This window comes from Pantherophis guttatus, chromosome 3 (assembly GCF_059756535.1).
Source record: "Pantherophis guttatus breed Tessera chromosome 3, ASM5975653v1, whole genome shotgun sequence".
NCBI classification, from domain to species: Eukaryota; Metazoa; Chordata; class Lepidosauria; order Squamata; family Colubridae; genus Pantherophis; species Pantherophis guttatus.
This window is the reverse complement of record NC_142065.1, coordinates 159,868,655-159,885,353: the sequence shown is the minus strand read 5'-3', so window position 1 is coordinate 159,885,353 and position 16,699 is coordinate 159,868,655. Positions and strand designations below refer to the sequence as shown.

The window sequence follows — 16,699 nt, the reverse complement described above, 5'->3', positions numbered from 1 at the left end:
GATTTGTTGCTGATGACTTAAATTATTTAAATTATGTGAATTTCCAATAACTTTGACTTCTCACTCTAACTTAAAGCTCATTAAAGTCCAACAGGAATGTCTTGTTTTACATGCAATTTTTAAAATCGATTTCTGAATTTTGTGTCTTAAGTTTCATAATAAATAGGATAAATTTCCTCTCACAATTAAAAGAACCATGGTTCAGCCTAACTAAACCACAATTCCCGCTTGAAGCTAGTTTTTTTATATGCTCGTAAAACAAACATCAGTATTTTCACTGTCAATCATAAATAGGATTCTAAATATGTTGCAGTCATTTTATATTTTTTTCAAGAAAATAAACATACAAAGTTCATTATTTTGAACCATCTGGTAATTGAAGCAATTTCAGGAGTGAAAATGAATCTCAACTGGGCTGGGGCAAAATAATAAAATGACAAACTTGAAGGGTAATGATTAAAATAAAACTATTCCTAATGAGTCAATATTTCATTTCCCCTCCACAAATGATTTTATTGGGTTGTCAGTAAAGATACAACCCCACACATAGACACAGACACAGACACAGACACTCACAGACAATATTTGCCCAAAGACCCTGATAGAGAACATTTTAAAAGATTAGAATTTATCTGCAGCTTTGATTTGTTGAATTAATTTCACCTTCTGAAGTAAATTTAAAACTGGGAAAAAGAGAAAGTGTTTGTTTTTGTCCAAATACAGCAGGGGTATCAAATTGGATTTTTTCGAGGGCCTGATCAGCATTGTAGTTCTCCTCTGTGGGCCGGCCAGGTGGAAGGGGGGAGACGCATTTTGTCTCACATTTTGCCAGCCAAAACAGGCAACGGGGGCCACGTACAGCCCCCTGTGGCTCGTTTTCAGCCTCCACAGCCTCCTACCACACTCTGCCGGCTGAAAACAGGTTGTGTGAGGCTCCATAGTGCCCCATTTTGGCCGTCAGAGGCCCCACAGGCTGGGCCTTTGATATTTCCAGGCTGGCCCCATGGACCTTGAGTTTGACACCCCTGAAATACAGCTTTATAATCCTTCTCTAGAATATATTTCCATGTTGTTCTACGAGTCCTCATTTTATAGTAAAATCAATTTTAAAAGAAAATATTTGCTTGGTGCAGAGCCAGCAGCATAAGAAAACTCATGTAGGAAACCCCTGGTGAGTCTTAATAAAATGTTCTGATATAGTGGGTTACAGGAAGCAATTCATTTACTGTAACTTTCTTCTTTTTCCTGATTAAGTTGCATGCTACAGCAACTAATAAAATAACAATGAAAGTAGAGTTTGATCCAGAATTCTAAACTAAAACAATCATACTGCAAGCTATAGAAAAGAAAAGGACTAGAAACAGGTCTGGCCCTTCCTTTAGAAAGAATATTACCTCAGACAGAAGATTTCAGATGAGGAGCAAATTGTTATTTATGTATTTTGATTATTTTAAATTGTTTTACTTTCAAGGGAAGAAAACATTGCTATGGTTCTTTCCTCTTACATGGCAGAAAAATCTGACTGGCTTTGAATATACAGATCAGAAGCTTAATACTGGAGGTCACAATTATATTTTCTAGTAAGGCTACTAGAATATATCTATAATAATTAATTTCCCAGGATCTGCTGGGAAAAGAGCCCAAAAGTGAAACATCACCCAGGAAAATCCAAGCTACTAACACCAATAAGTTTTCTTCTGTTTCATGCTGTTCTTGCCTCCATTTGTTTATGTTACTTTATAGGACTTGTAGACACAACCTGATACTTATTTTACCTATACAGCCTATTTTTCTCCTGTTGCCAGAAACACGATCTTCTTGCAACAGTTAAGGACAAAGCCGATCTGTTAATTATAGACTAACATTTACTGCTTCCTATCTGCAAATTAGACAGATTAGTCTATTTCCATGTAGGACCCCTGGAGGTTATCATTTGCTTGAATAATGGTTAGAAGCCGCACAGGGGATTTTTGTGAGTGAGCCAAACTAGCTTTGAAGTGTGTGCATCAGGAGACACAAATAGATCAAGACAAAACGCCAATTTGGAAAATTGATGAAATGGCATGATGGCCTCTTCAGACTCTCTCATATGCATCATAATGATAGCGATAGAATAACTTTTTCATTTTCATATAATAAATCATAAACTCCACAGAGAAGTGCTTTCCATAATGGTGTCAGGTATGCACATATGGTTGAATTTCTTTTTAAACAGTTTCTAAGTGTGACTTTTCACGCTATTTGTATGACATTCCCAAATTAGGAATTTCTTTATATATATATATTAAGTTTGTAATTTATAAATATAGAAGTCATGCCCCATCTCCCTGTTTATTGTGCTGCTTGGTCTAATCCACTGTCAGTCCTCCATAAAGAAGTCTATAACTCATGAGTCTAAAGTACTTAAGTACTTCCTTCTGTCTTCTACCTCCAGCTCAGAGGTAGCTGTTATCTCTTTGAGTGCATTAACTGCTAGCTGTCAAAAGTAGTAGTTCCTCAGCATGCCAATTGGGAAATTCTGGGAATTGAACTCCACATATTTTAAAATAGCCAAGTTTGAGAAACACTGTTCTAAAGGAAGTACATGATGAGTACATGCAGAATTTGTCTTCACAGAGAGGTGTTAAAGTAGCAGACTTTCCTTTGGTTTCTCTCCTCCATATTTTTTCCACAAAGCATCTGATAACCTCCATCTCACTAAATATATTGATTTGTATTTATGCTGACGATGTTTGCGTGGAAGAAACGTTGTGCAGCATATATACCCCCTGATAAAGGAATCTTAAGTGCTTCCTGTGGTATTCTTACCTACAAGTTATGAATGCTATCAGGGATCTTCACTATTGTGTTAATAGTTTATATTATTTGGAAACCATCAATATATTTGATGACCGATCAAGACAAAAATTAGTTCTGTAATACAGTGATCTTCAAAATGAGAGGCATGAACCTTGTAAGGGTACTGGACAATCCAGAGAAGTGCAAGAAAAAAATATTAGAATCTTTTTAAAATGCTTGAATAAAGTAAGGTAAAGGTTCCCCTCGCACATATGTGCTAGTCGTTCCCAACTCTAGGGGGCAGTGCTCATCTCCGTTTCAAAACTGAAGACCCAGTGCTGTCTGAAGACGTCTCTGTTGTCATGTGGCCGGCATGACTAAACACCAAAGGCGCACAGAATGCTGTTATCTTCCCATCAAAGGTGGTCCCTATTTTTCTACTTGCATTTTTTACATGCTTTAGAACGGCTAGGTTGGCAGAAGCTGGGACAAGTAATGGAAGCTCAACCCGTTATGTGTCACTAGGGATTCGAACCGCTGAACTGCCAATCTTTCGATCGACAAACTCAGCGTCTTAGCCATTGAACCACCAAGTTTACATTTAGCTATATTATATTTAGCTATATTAAAGCTTAATAAAAAGAATTCTATATTGCAAGTAGAATATACATAATATAGTAGCAAATTTTTATAATATACATAATATAGTCATAATATACATAATATAGTTTTATAATATACATAATATAGTAGCAAAATAACACACATATTGGTGTATATGATAATATTATGCATAAGGTATGTAATCAGCAACATTAGGAAAATATTATCATAGTACATTTTTTCTTTACATACCATCAGTAAAACTCTAGATGTATTTTCCAAGGCTTAACTTTCCATCTTTCTTTGGGGGATAGGCATTATGACATGGGGAATACTGATCTGTGTGTACTTTAAAATCAGATTTGTCTTTTGAGTATTATACAAAATGTTTCTATTAAATACAATAGACTCTTTTCATAGTTAAAGAAACAGTAGAAGACAACTTGGGATTTGAGTTAAATGATTCAGCTTGGACATCTTTAATGGCAAAGCATTCTCTTTAAATCTAAATTGACTAATTATCAAGAACTGAGTATAAAACTAATTCATACATGATGATATGCCATTTTAAAATTGAATTACATTCATTGAAGTATTTCTTGATTGTTTTCAAGGAATTGTAATCAAATTAGTATCACCATCTTTGATGGCAATCCTTGGTTAGCTTCTCATTTTGGTTGAAAATTGTTGATGAAATATGAAAAATTATAAAGTGTAGATTTCAATAGTTAATGCTTTATTGTTCATTTTTCCCACAGTATATAAAATTGTGCAGATTAAGAAATTAATGTATTTTTTCTTATCTGCTATATTTTCTAGAGCAAAACATTGGAACTAAAGTACTTTTTCTTTTTAATCAACAATATTTTAGAATGTGAGAAATAGCATTATTGGGATAATTAAGAGAGCAGCAAAATATACTGAAGAATTATTTCATTGAAGAATATTTTATCATTATTCACATCTGATGATCTTCTTCAGTTTCATCAAGAAAAAAATTCTTACTAGATTATCTTTGCCTAAACAAATGTCTTTTGGGTTACAAATTTAACTATCTATTTTAAATGTTTGTTTAAAATACTTATTATTATGTATTGTGCATGTGTGATATGTATTCCCAAGCTGCAGTTACATTTTGTTTTGCTTTTATGAATTCTCATTTTCCCATCTTCAAATGTCCAGATTTTTGAAGTTCAGTTATGGTAGTCCTACTTCTATTTTTGAGATTATGTTAATCACTATATACTTCCTTTTTTAAAAGATAAATGAGAAGGCTATTTATCCTACAAAACCACTTTGAGCTTAGTACATAAGCAGTTTGCTATTACTCAGCCAGGAGAAGTTTGCTGTTCAAATTGAAAGTTTTGCACTCAAGTATTTCAGATTGGGACAAGCCAGCAAGCTCTCTAGAGCTCCATGCAAGGGAAGATGTCGTCTCCATACTGAAGGCAGGGGTGGGATTCAGCCGGTTCAGACCAGTTCAGTCGAATCAGCTGGGAGCGAACTGGTTCACTCCGACAATCAGGTTGTTAAACCAGCAGGATCCCACCACTGACTGAAGGGTGTCCAGCCCATGCTGACTGGGGAATTCTGGGAGTTGAAGACCACAAATCTTAAACTGCCAAGGTTTGACACCCATGCTCTACATCTCCCTCTGCTTGGTCCTGATTTAGGTGAATAGAATTATTGCATCAAATGCAATTGTATTCTGCTGCCTGACATAACATCCACTTGATATTTAAGCCTCAATATCAAGTAATAACATTAAGTCTGTTCATTTTCTAATTAACACAATTCTTATCCTGTTTATTCAACATAAATATAAAGCAATTATGTCATTAAGTTAATAAAGCAGTGTTGTGGTGTTATTGTCAGGAATCACTGCAATGTGGCAACCCACTGAGTTGTAATATTTGTAAACAACAACAGCAAAAATTAAATAAACCTCTCTTTCTCTCTTCCTCCTTTTTGCATCCACAGTGGCTTACTATTTGGCTTTGCAACAATTGGAGTAAAGCCTTTTTTCCCCTGCAACAGTGGATATAGAAAAGAAAGAACTACAACAATCTCATTCAAGAAATATGTTAAAAAGTATGCTGTGCTGATAGAAGATCCTAGATTAATTAGAATAGAATAGAACTGTATATTTATTTTTTAGTTCCTGTTCACAAACATGAATATTTCTATAGCCTACAGAACTATCTAAATTATTTTGCTATCATTTGACACACTTCCATTCCTCAAGCAAGGCTCATTTATCAAAAAGATTTTCTGTGCTCCAAGCTTACATTATTTCATAATGTTGGCTTTGTGTAATGCTGATTTCCACTGCCATCTCTTTCAATAAAAACACTGATAGAGAGGCAGCAGTGATGCACATTCATTTATTTATGAAAATTGATATGCTATGCATTCTTTTAATGGGTCTGGGCACTAACAAAAATAAAATAAAATAATGATAAATGCATCATTAAAAATAAGAAACATAAATGTGTAATCCTTACTTCAAAATATGAAAACATTGAAAGATCGATGAATAAATATGAATTTAGCTATCACTTAAACTATAATAAAAAGGAATCCTTTTCCAATGCCTCCTTGCCACAAAGGAAGCAAAAGTAAGCTATGTTAACAAATAGAATAGAAGAGAAGAGAAGAGAAGAGAAGAGAAGAGAAGAGAAGAGAAGAGAAGAGAAGAGAATTTTTTATTGGCCAAATGTGACTGGACACACAAGGAATTTGTCTTGGTGCATATGCTTTCAGTGTACATAAAAGAAAAGATATGTTCATCAAGAATCATAAAGTACAACACTGAATGATAGTCATAGTGTACAAATAAGCAATCAGGAACAATATAAATATAAATCTTAAGGATACAAGCAACTAAGTTACAGTCATACAGTCATAAGTGGAAGGAGATGGGTGGTGGGAACGATGAGAAGATTAATAGTAGTGCAGACTTAGTAAACAGTTTGACAGTGTTGAGGGAATTATTTCTTTAGCAAATAATGTTCTTGTGTTTAGTTGTTCTGGTCTGCAGTGCTCTATAGCATCGGTTTGAGGGTAGGAGTTGAAAAAGTTTATGTCCAGGATGTGAGGGGTCTGTAAATATTTTCACAGCCCTCTTTTTGACTCGTGCAGTATACAGGTCCTCAATGGAAGGCAGGTTGGTAGCAATTGTTTTTTCTGCAGTTCTAATTATCCTCTGAAGTCTGTGTCTGTCTTGTTGGGTTGGAGAACCAAACCAGACAGTTATAGAGGTGCAGATGACAGACTCAATAATTCCTCTGTAGAACTGTATCAGCAGCTCCTTGGGCAGTTTTGAGCTTTCTGAGTTGGTGCAGAAAGAACATTCTTTGTTGTGCTTTTTTGATGGCATTTTTGATGTTAGCTGTCCATTTTAGATCTTGTGATATGGTAGAACCTAGAAATTTGAAGGTCTCTACTGTTGATACTGTGTTGTCTAGTATTGTGAGAGGTAGAAGTATGGAAGGGTTTCTCCTAAAGTCTACCACCATTTCTACAGTTTGAGTGTGTTCAATTCCAGATTGTTCCGGTCGCACCACGAGGCTAATTGTTCAACCTCCTATCTGTATACAGATTAATCATTGTCTCGAATGAGACTGATCACTGTTGTGTCATCTGTGAACCTGCGATATATAGCAATATATATAAATAGCAATAGTACTTAGACTTATATACCGCTTTACAGTGCTTTACAGCCCACTCAAAGCGGATTACAGAGTCAGCATATTTCCCCCAACAATCTGGGTCTTCCTTTTACCCACCTCGGAAGGATGGAAGGCTGAGTCAACCTTGAGCCTGGTGAGATTTGAACTGCCAAATTACAGGCAGCTGGCAGTCAGCAGAAGTAGCCTGCAGAACTGCACTCTAACACTGCGCCACCAAAGCCAATGCAACAGATGCCACAATAACCCAAGGTGGATAAGAGAACCGCATATAGTACATGGGAGTATGTGGTTCATTAACTAACCAGGGTCTTAGAATTGTTTTTATTGGTTGGGAGGGGGTGTTTCCATTTCAACATTGAATTATTTTACTTTAATTATAATTTCATACTTAAAATCTAATTTGTAATTTGGTTCCATTTTGTGAGGTGGCATAACATGTTATTGGGCCAGTGGAAATAGATTTAGTTTCTTAATTATTCTTATGCAAAGTTGCTTGGTCCAAAATAATATCTGCATGGTAACTATTGATATATAAAAAGAAAACAGAATTTTTTATGCTTAAGAATTTCACAGGGACATTTTGCACTGCTCCTAAGTATAGAGTATACTATCTTAAAAAAACCTATGTGCTTACAATTGTTATTTTTACACAGAGATATATCAGAATGGGACAATTCAAGAGTGGCCAGTTTGGTGCGGCCAGCTCACCTGCTGCCAAGTCACCTCTGCTAACTCATTACCAGCAAGTCATTATAGGTCAACTCAACAGGGCCAATTTGCCACAGGGACAACTTGGCATGGGCAACAAGAGGATTAACCATGCAGGCAGTTAAGTGAATGGGTGGGCAGAGTGCAGAGCAATTGCAATGGCTGAGGACTTCCCATTTTCACACATACAGCCACCACTATTCTTGAGCTCTGAGCTAAAGAGTGCTGGGATGGTGATGGCAGTGGTTGGCAAGGTGGGCAGTGGGGAGGCGGTGACTGGAGATGTTTCATTTACACATATTCCGTTGCTGTCACTGCCACTGCACTGGACTGTGGGAGCTCAGTGCAGTGTCATTGGCGAGGTGTGTGAAAATGGGACACACTGAGCTACTGTGTCCCGCCACCCACTCTGCTCGCTATTACTACCACCAAACAGCCTGAACTCCAAATGGTCTGGAGCTTGGCACAATAACAGTGGTGATGGCAAGAGATGTGAAAATGGGAAGACCCTGATTGCCAGTGCTGCTCTGCACTCTGCCCACCTGCTTGCTTGCCTGCCTACCCAGCTCTCCCTCCAGATGCTCATGGTGACTTGTCCCCCTGGTGAATGGGATGTGTTGAGTTGTCCTGCAGCAACTTGGTGGCCAAGTTGTCCTATCTCTCTCTCTCCCTCTCCCCACCCTCTCTCTCTCTCCCTCTCTCTCTCTCTCTCTCTCTCTCTCTCTCTCTCACACACACACACACACACACACACACACACACCCTATTATTTTCTTATGGATCAACAAGAGAAAAGACGAGGGAAGAATATGTACACTGTATCAAGCATAATAAAACTGTAATACAAGTATAAAAAATTAAATATGAAAGAGGGAAAAATTAAATATTTGCTAGAAAACATTAGGCATGAAAGTTACAGAAGAGTATTTATATGGGTTTGCCTGTCTCTATCTATCTATCTATCTATCTATCTATCTATCTATCTATCTATCTATCTATTATCACAAAACACATCTATTAAGCAATGCAACTGATGCTGAGAATGAGAGCAGAAGTGATGGAAAATAAACACCAATCAGAAATAGGGGGAGTCTAGCAAAGATATAGAATAATGAGTTACTTAAGGTGATTGGATGGAAAATCTATCAGTTTGACAAGAAAGTGTTTCTTCCCAATGGCTTGCTGTTTAAACTTGGCAGCCTATTTAGTATTAATTATGTATCAATGTGCCAACCATCAGAATAGTCTTTCTTTTTTCTAGCATTGAAATGTATATCCTCCAAATAAAAAGCAGATTTCATCCACAATAATAGATGCTGTTTTAATTTTATATCTTCCTTAGTAAAATAACATTAATTATGAATAAGGTTTTTTTTTGATATACTGATTCACATTTTTATAAAACCCTAAAATTGATAATGATAAACCTAACATTTTTCTTTAAATCTTACCATTTATATTCGCATCATATTTGATATATTAGTCAGTGAAAGGCTGCAGATAATGCTCCTATGAAATAGACGCTTTATTTGAAGTTCCTAGTGGTCCCATTTTCAAAGTTATTTTTTTCACTACTATTCGAGGCCGAACAGGTATCTGTTGTCAGAACAACATTCTTGGAATGGTAATTCCTCTTCCAAAGGATTCTAATTATTTAGATAATTAGCTAAATAGGATACAGAACTAACGAGGCCTTTGATCGCATCCATCTGATCTATCTATTATGCTGTATTTCAGTTTACCAGCTCCTGACACGATATCCATCAAAATTCTTTTAGATATCCTTTTTGTATTCCATCACAGTAATTTTAAAACTGCTATAAGAAATGCTATGTTCTGCTGCAATAAGATAAATTGAAAGTAGCATAGAGTAAACTATCTATTCATTTTGTTTGAAGACATAGTTAATAATTTCTTGGGTTGAATATATAGTACATGCAAAGGAACATTAATATGATCAGATTGATCCAAACTATTTAGCTCTTATGGTACATCATAAAATGGTTCTCCTGTGTTCAATATATGGAATCCAAAGTATTAAGGAAACCTGTTTGGACAGCGTTAAACAGCATTGTAAATGAAAACTACAGGATAATTTAAGAGATGAAGGGCAAGCTGCAAAACATCCATGGCAATCTGCCAAATGTTATGTTGTTGCCAATTAAGCTTACTGCTATCCCTTCTGGTTCTGTTACCTGAAATCAGGGGCGGGTTCCAAATCCCACTGTTACCGGTTCGTTCGCAGAAGCATCCAGGAAGGTGGGCGGAACCTCCCACTACCACCACTGGTTTGCCTGATCCGGTGGGAACCGGTAGCAACCTACCACTGCCTGAAATGTTTACATTAGACTAATGGTAGAGCCAGACCTGAAACACTATATAAAAAATATCTTGTTTGATGCTAAAAATAAATAATGTGGGTTTTCTATTTTTAGTGGCTAATGTGTAATATCTGTAGCTGTAGTAATGATCATTTTAGAAGATTTCCACTTGGCCTACTTTTATGGCAATTATTAGTATGCTGTGTTATAGATATTCCATTCCTTCATGTAAAAGATAGCTTCTTTTGAACTAAAGTGTCTATGTTTGCCCAAAACTTTGTTATATAGAGACACCTAGTGGTATGTATTATTAAAAATATAGTCATGGATTCTTACGGTCTTATTTTTACTAGCCTTATGTTTCATTTATGAGACTTGGAGGTAGTGTAGCAGAGCAGAGTGATAGAGAAATTCTCCATCCTTTCAATGATTCTAAAATGGCCTGGAAATTAAATATGCTGCTATCTGCATCTACCGTACCAGGAAACTATCAGCAGCAGGTAAGTAACACAAAAGAGCCTTGTTAGCTATTCAACCAGATGTGGAGAGGATGATTTCTTTCAAATTTATATAAAAGGAAATGTGTACAGTAACAAAAGAGATAGGCTATCACCCTCCAGTAATGTAGCTACATATAATGATGAAGATGGATGTGCTGAGTATGCATTTCCCCCCACCTACAGTATTTATCATATACAGAGAACCAGATGTTTCTTTGATGTGAGTTGTGTGACCATTGAGATGTAGGCTTGCATAACCTCAGAAGTGAAGTTTAATTGTGTGCTTAGTTCTATGTCTGTTCCTAGAATTACACTGTTTGTTTGTTTATATCCTACCTTTATTATTTTTAAAAATAACTCAAGGCAATAAACATATCTAATAGTCCTCGCTTCTCCTATTTTCCTCACAACAACAAGAGTGACTGGCTTAATGTCACCCAGGCAGCTTTCATGCCTAAAATGGGACTAAAATTCACCATCTCCCGGTTTCAAGCCTGGTGCCTTAAATACTAGGCCAAACTGATCAATCATAAAGTTCCAAAGTAAACAAAGCTCTAGAGTTTGTTGAGCCTCAGTTTCCAAATAAGGCCGCATAGGTTAAAAAAAGGAGGACAATTCAAGTTAGCAATTGGTGAGTATATAGGATTATTGTTGTTGTTGTTGTTTTTAATTTATTGATTTAGATCTGGGATGTACGTGTGTTTCATTTTACTGACTATGTTAAGAAACAGCATGTTAGGGTTCCAAGGAACACCCCCAACAAAATAAAGCTCTGAGGCCTGAGGTTCCTCAAAGTTCCAATTTATTAGAGATGTCATGTTAGCACATCTGGGAAAACCCGAATCTGAAAGCTTCCAGGTTTTCTCCACCCAGATAACAGTTCACAGCCTTGCCCCACATCCACAAGTTCATCACATTGTCCAATCAACTCTTCACACTCAGCTGGATACAATCTTCTGACAGTCTCCATCAGACGGAGGCAAAAGTCCTTGAATACGGAATGTTGTTATGACTAACTTTCTAGTGCTCCAACAACAACCCCCTCCCAACTTCCCTAGCTAAAATATGTGGCAGTTAAGAAGCAAAAAAGAAAATTGTCTTCCAAAACTAACACAGTAAGTATTTTGCATTTCACTCAGCATTTTACTTAACATTCAGTATTTTCATTGAACTTATGTAATTATTAAACTCCCTGAGAAATCATTTTAAAAAACATATATAAAACTGCCTTATGCCTACATACTTACATACATCCATTTCTACAGTATGCTGGTTTCAAAAATATATATTTGGTTCTTACAAAAATAAATGTGGAAGGGATTGTGTGGAATTATCACTGCAGAAAAATTATCAGATTCTGTTCAGTGTAGCCATCCACATTGTGCAAACTCTTATTTTGTAAAAACTCATAATTTTACTTCCATGAAAATATGCAGAGTAATTCTTTAATATTGCCATTCCAATGTTCCTTTGTTTTACTTTCTCCAGGGGAAGAGGTTGCCACATAAAGTAGAGAGTTCCTTCTGATAAACATCTTTAGAGGCTGGAGGTTCATTCATCAAGGATAATGAGAGATGGACTAAGTGACCACTAACATTCCTTCCAATACCATAATTATATGATAAATACTAAAATGTATTCATTCATGAATGGTTGCATCAAGCTGGGTTCAAAATTGGTTTTGGACAAACAGCATGACTCCCTCTATGGCCGTGATGGCGAACCTATGGCATGTGTGCCACAGCTGGCATGTGGAGTCCTTTCTGCGGGCACGCGAGCTGTCACCCAGCTCAGCTCCACTGCGCACCTCCCACCAGCCAGCTGATTTTTGGGATGTGTGGGGGGAGAGTGCATGCAGGAGACACGTGCACATTTTTGGGCCCAGGAGGCTTCAGGGAGGCATACTAGGCCCAAAACAGGGCATGGGTGTGTGTGACACCCCCCCACCCCCGTGGTCCGATTTTGGGCCTACGAGGCTGCAGGGAGGCCTAGAAGGCCCAAAATGGGGGGCGGGGGTCATGTGTTCATGCACTGGGGGTTGCATGGGGGGTTGCGTGCGCATGCACAGGGGGATGGGGGGCATGGGGGGCATGCACGGGGGGCGCATTGCATTATGGGTGCCAGCACACACGTGCACTGTCGTGCTCATGCTCTTTCAGCACACAATGAGAAAATGATTAGCCATTACTGCTCTATGGGATTCTTTGAGGTATTTTTGCTGGGAAAAGGAGAAGTGTTACTTTTGCTAGTTCTTTATCCCCATGATATCTCTTAACATTTGTTCTCCAAAGACACTCAACCAGGAGGAGGAGGAGGAGATTATTCATTTACTTAAAATAAAGTGAAGTGGCAGATGATTTTCTTTAGCTCAGATGAAAAGCTGTTTGATGTCATACACTTCAAGGACTGTAGTTTGTGAATGGAGTCTAGGACTAAAGAGAACCAGATAAAGTCCATCCTCAGCCATGGAAACTCCCTGAGTAACTGGGCCAGTTACTCTCTTTTAAGCTACCTCATTACACAGATTTTCTGTTGCATGACTGAAAATGAAGAAAGATTCCTATATAAAATGCTTTGAGCTTCTGTAGAAAAAATGGGATATTAATCAAATTAATAAATTAAGACCACTGGTTTAGAAAGTACCACTCTGCAGAAACTGGGATCCAGCCCGTTGTGCTTTTAAATGAGATGAATCAGTTCCTTGCCACATTTCAGAAAGTTCTTCGCGTGTATGGATGGTGTTCCCTTCGGTTATGTTTTCATTTCAACCTTGACAACTACGATGGCTATTCAAATATTTATTTACGATAAACTGCTTCAGCGTCCATTTTATCTGTTTAATATTTCGTTATCGCATTATCCTTATTTCCTGGTCTATAAATCATTTGTGTTCATGTTTGTGTTCAGAAGATGTTGATGAAAGCAAAAAAATAAATATATACAGCAGTTTCCTTTCTGCCCTTCTAACAAATGTTCCTCCTGTGACCTGGAACTTTTAAGTGGCAAATACAATCAGGTGATTGTACAACAATTTTTTGTTGTGGAAAGGCTGTTTTACATAAATACGCAGGTCAAATAACCTACTGCTTTAAGGACTGACAACTCTCTATTCAATTTACAATTCACAAAAAAATACCTACCATATTTTTTGGACTATAAGACGCACTGGTGTATAAGACGCACCAAGATTTCGAAAAGGTTTTTGCCCTCCCCGGCCCCCAGGAGCACTCTGCAGGCCTCCCAAACCCTCTGCGCACCCCATTTTTCAGGCCCATTTTTTGCAAAAATGGGATGGAACTTTTGGAGGCCAAAAATGGCTGAATTCGGTGTATAAGACGCACCAAAATTTCCACCCTCTTTTAGGGGGGAAAAAGTGCATTTTATACTCCGAAAAATATGGTAGTTTATGAACATGTTGGAAAAAAATGGGGGCACCCCAATCAGTAATCATTGTCTCTACTTCTGAAATACTAAAATGACTCAAAATATAGAAACTAATATATATTTTTTCATATATACAGTATTCATTTTATGAAGTTGTTTTTTCTCCCTTTTCCATCTTCATTCCATCATCTTCCATGTTATTTGCTTGATCTTATCACCCTACGGCAGAACAGTGGTTTTATGCACAGAGCTTTCTGTAAACCAGATTTATCTGGATCTGTACTACAGATATGCTGCTTTTATTGGAAAAAAGGGGAAGGAGATATTGCTCTTACAACTTGCACGGAATTCTTTATGGCCCACAGGACTGTAGCAGAGAAGTAGATAAGGAAGTAAGAAGCATCAATCTATTCATGAGCCAACTACTGTGGAACTTCTCAGGCTCCTTGCCCAGTTTGACTCTTCAGTATTGTTAACTATTTTTAATTTCGTTTACCTAGGCTTTAGAAATAGCTTGCCCCATTTGAGATATCATACATTCCAATATCATTTTTTCTGCCCTATTCTTTTTTATATTCTGAAAGCAATCCCCTAATGGAGAAAAGTACAAGGCTTTACTCGGTAAAGTAAGGCAGCAGTAGTAGTCAGGGCAAGCATGCATTTGCACAACACACACACAACACACACACACAACTTCAAGTGGTCCCAAATTACTTGGGAAATCTATAGATATTGCCTCAATAAGCAAAGTCCCAAAGAACAGTCAGAAGCATAGTCAGGGCAGAATCCAGAGGTCATAGAATCATTATGGATCTGGGTTTAAGGCATAGGGTTTTCCCAGGGAAGAGTTTAATGTGAGATTCCAGTAAATCCTAATAAAGGATTGCTTGCCAACACTGACTGTAAAATAGAGCCCCAGCAAGTATAAGCAAACATTGATGGGCATGGTCTTGCTTTGTAAGGAGCCATGAAGACTCTCTGTTCTACTCTTAAGTCTACTTGGTTTAGGGTTAGAGGGAGTTTTTGAATCAACTTCTGTTTCTGGTTTTCTCGGCAGTCAATTCAATTCCAGGTGTCTCCCAGCTGCTCTCTGAGGCAGGCTGCTCTTCCACATGACCTTCATTTTCTTCCTCTTCAGGGTGGGCCACAATAGCCACTATTTCTCTTTTTATTCCTTCTACTCCAAAATTCTCTGAAAGAACTCTGTATTGACCCAAATTATGCTATTTTGGATGTGATCTTCATTTCCAGTACAGTTGAGCAAAATGTCTGTTTGAGGAGGGAGGGAGGGAGGGAGTAAGGCAGGCAGACAGGCAGGCAGGAAGGAAGGAAGGAAGGGAAAGAAGGAATTCACCCCAAGCACTCCTTCTGGTAATAGCAGCCTGAATGAACTACATACCTAACTGATGGACACAGTCCATCAAAAGAATATTTTTTGGTGAGGAGTAAGGCAGGAAGTAGGAGGAGGCTTTTCAACCATAGCAATTGCTTAATCCATTTCTACATCTTTTCCATTGTTTGCACTTTTTTTTTTTTTGCACCTACATTTGCCTGAGTCCTATTTCTGCCCTGCTTCTCCTGGTTTTCTGATTGACTAGAGAAATTCATCTTCCAATGCCCTGATATCATTCCAGAAGGCTGCAATTGGAATGGTCAATGGTGATCAGTAGAATTAGCGTTGAAGGCAGATCTATTGATTATGCAATCCAGCCCTTCCTCCCTTCCTCCCTTCCTCCCTCCCTCCCTCCCTCCCTCCCTCCCTTCCTTCCTTCCTTCCTTCCTTCCTTCCTTCCTCTTAAAGGCATTTTACACAAAACAAGCACTGGAAATTTCCATTATGCCATCTTGGATCACAGCAGAGCTTGAAATGCCAATAGAAGAAAAGAACTTCAAATCAAAATTTAGATTCATTAAGAGATTTGAATAAGGACCGGGAGGATGAGAACTATTCAGCTTGCTTAAACTAAATAACCCTTAGTCCCAGATTGATGCCAACTACACTGAATTGGGCCTTTTCACCAACCTACAACCATAGTAGTTTATGACTCATGATATAGATTTTGTGAATAAGCAGTCCTTCATAGCATCCATTTTGTGAAAGTGCTGCAATAAAATTTCCAAAAAATACCCACCAATCCAAAAACCCAAATGGGAAAAGAAAGGATGAATTTCAGCCCAGCCTAGATATTAGCACAGGAAATGAAATAGAGTAATGTAAAGTGTATATATGTCACACTGTACTAGGGTAACTATGCAGATAATCCTTACTTAATGATTTGCTTTTTGACTATGGCAGAACTGAAGTCATAAATCCATTGTGGTCACATGATTAACTTAATTATCACAACAGGGATTGGCAACTCTAGTGTACTCATTAAGTAAGACAGTCATTAAGTGAAACATCATGTGACCACAATGGATTTATGACTTCAATTCTGCCATAGTCAATAAGTGAATCACCTTAGGCCATTTAGTGCAATAACACGTGATTACAATTCGTGATTTTACTGCTAGCTTCCCCCATTGATTTTGCTCCTTAGAAGTTGGTTGTGAAGGGTGCAAATGGCAATCACATGACTGTGAGATGCTATGACAATTGTAAATGCATCCAAATCTTGATCATGTCATAAGCCAGTGATTGAAAGATCAAGAGTTGGTCATAAAGATACTTTTTCAGAACCGTTGTAACATCAAATGGTTGTTGAAAAGGATA

The 16,699-nt window shown here is 37.5% G+C and overlaps 1 long non-coding RNA gene across 3 annotated transcripts in view; it reads left to right on the top strand.

Moving 5' to 3' along the window:
• LOC117672372 (uncharacterized) overlaps positions 1 to 16,699 on the top strand; it is a 115,002-nt gene that overhangs the window by 45,604 nt on the left and 52,699 nt on the right. For 2 of the 3 annotated variants that reach the window (XR_009620198.2, XR_004593206.3), the window contains exon 2: positions 5,362 to 5,472. This is a non-coding gene — a long non-coding RNA (uncharacterized LOC117672372). Of the gene's footprint in view, positions 1 to 5,361; positions 5,473 to 10,455; positions 10,603 to 12,090; positions 12,239 to 16,699 lie in introns of those variants that run through there. The other variant, XR_009620195.2, reaches the window with a different exon arrangement.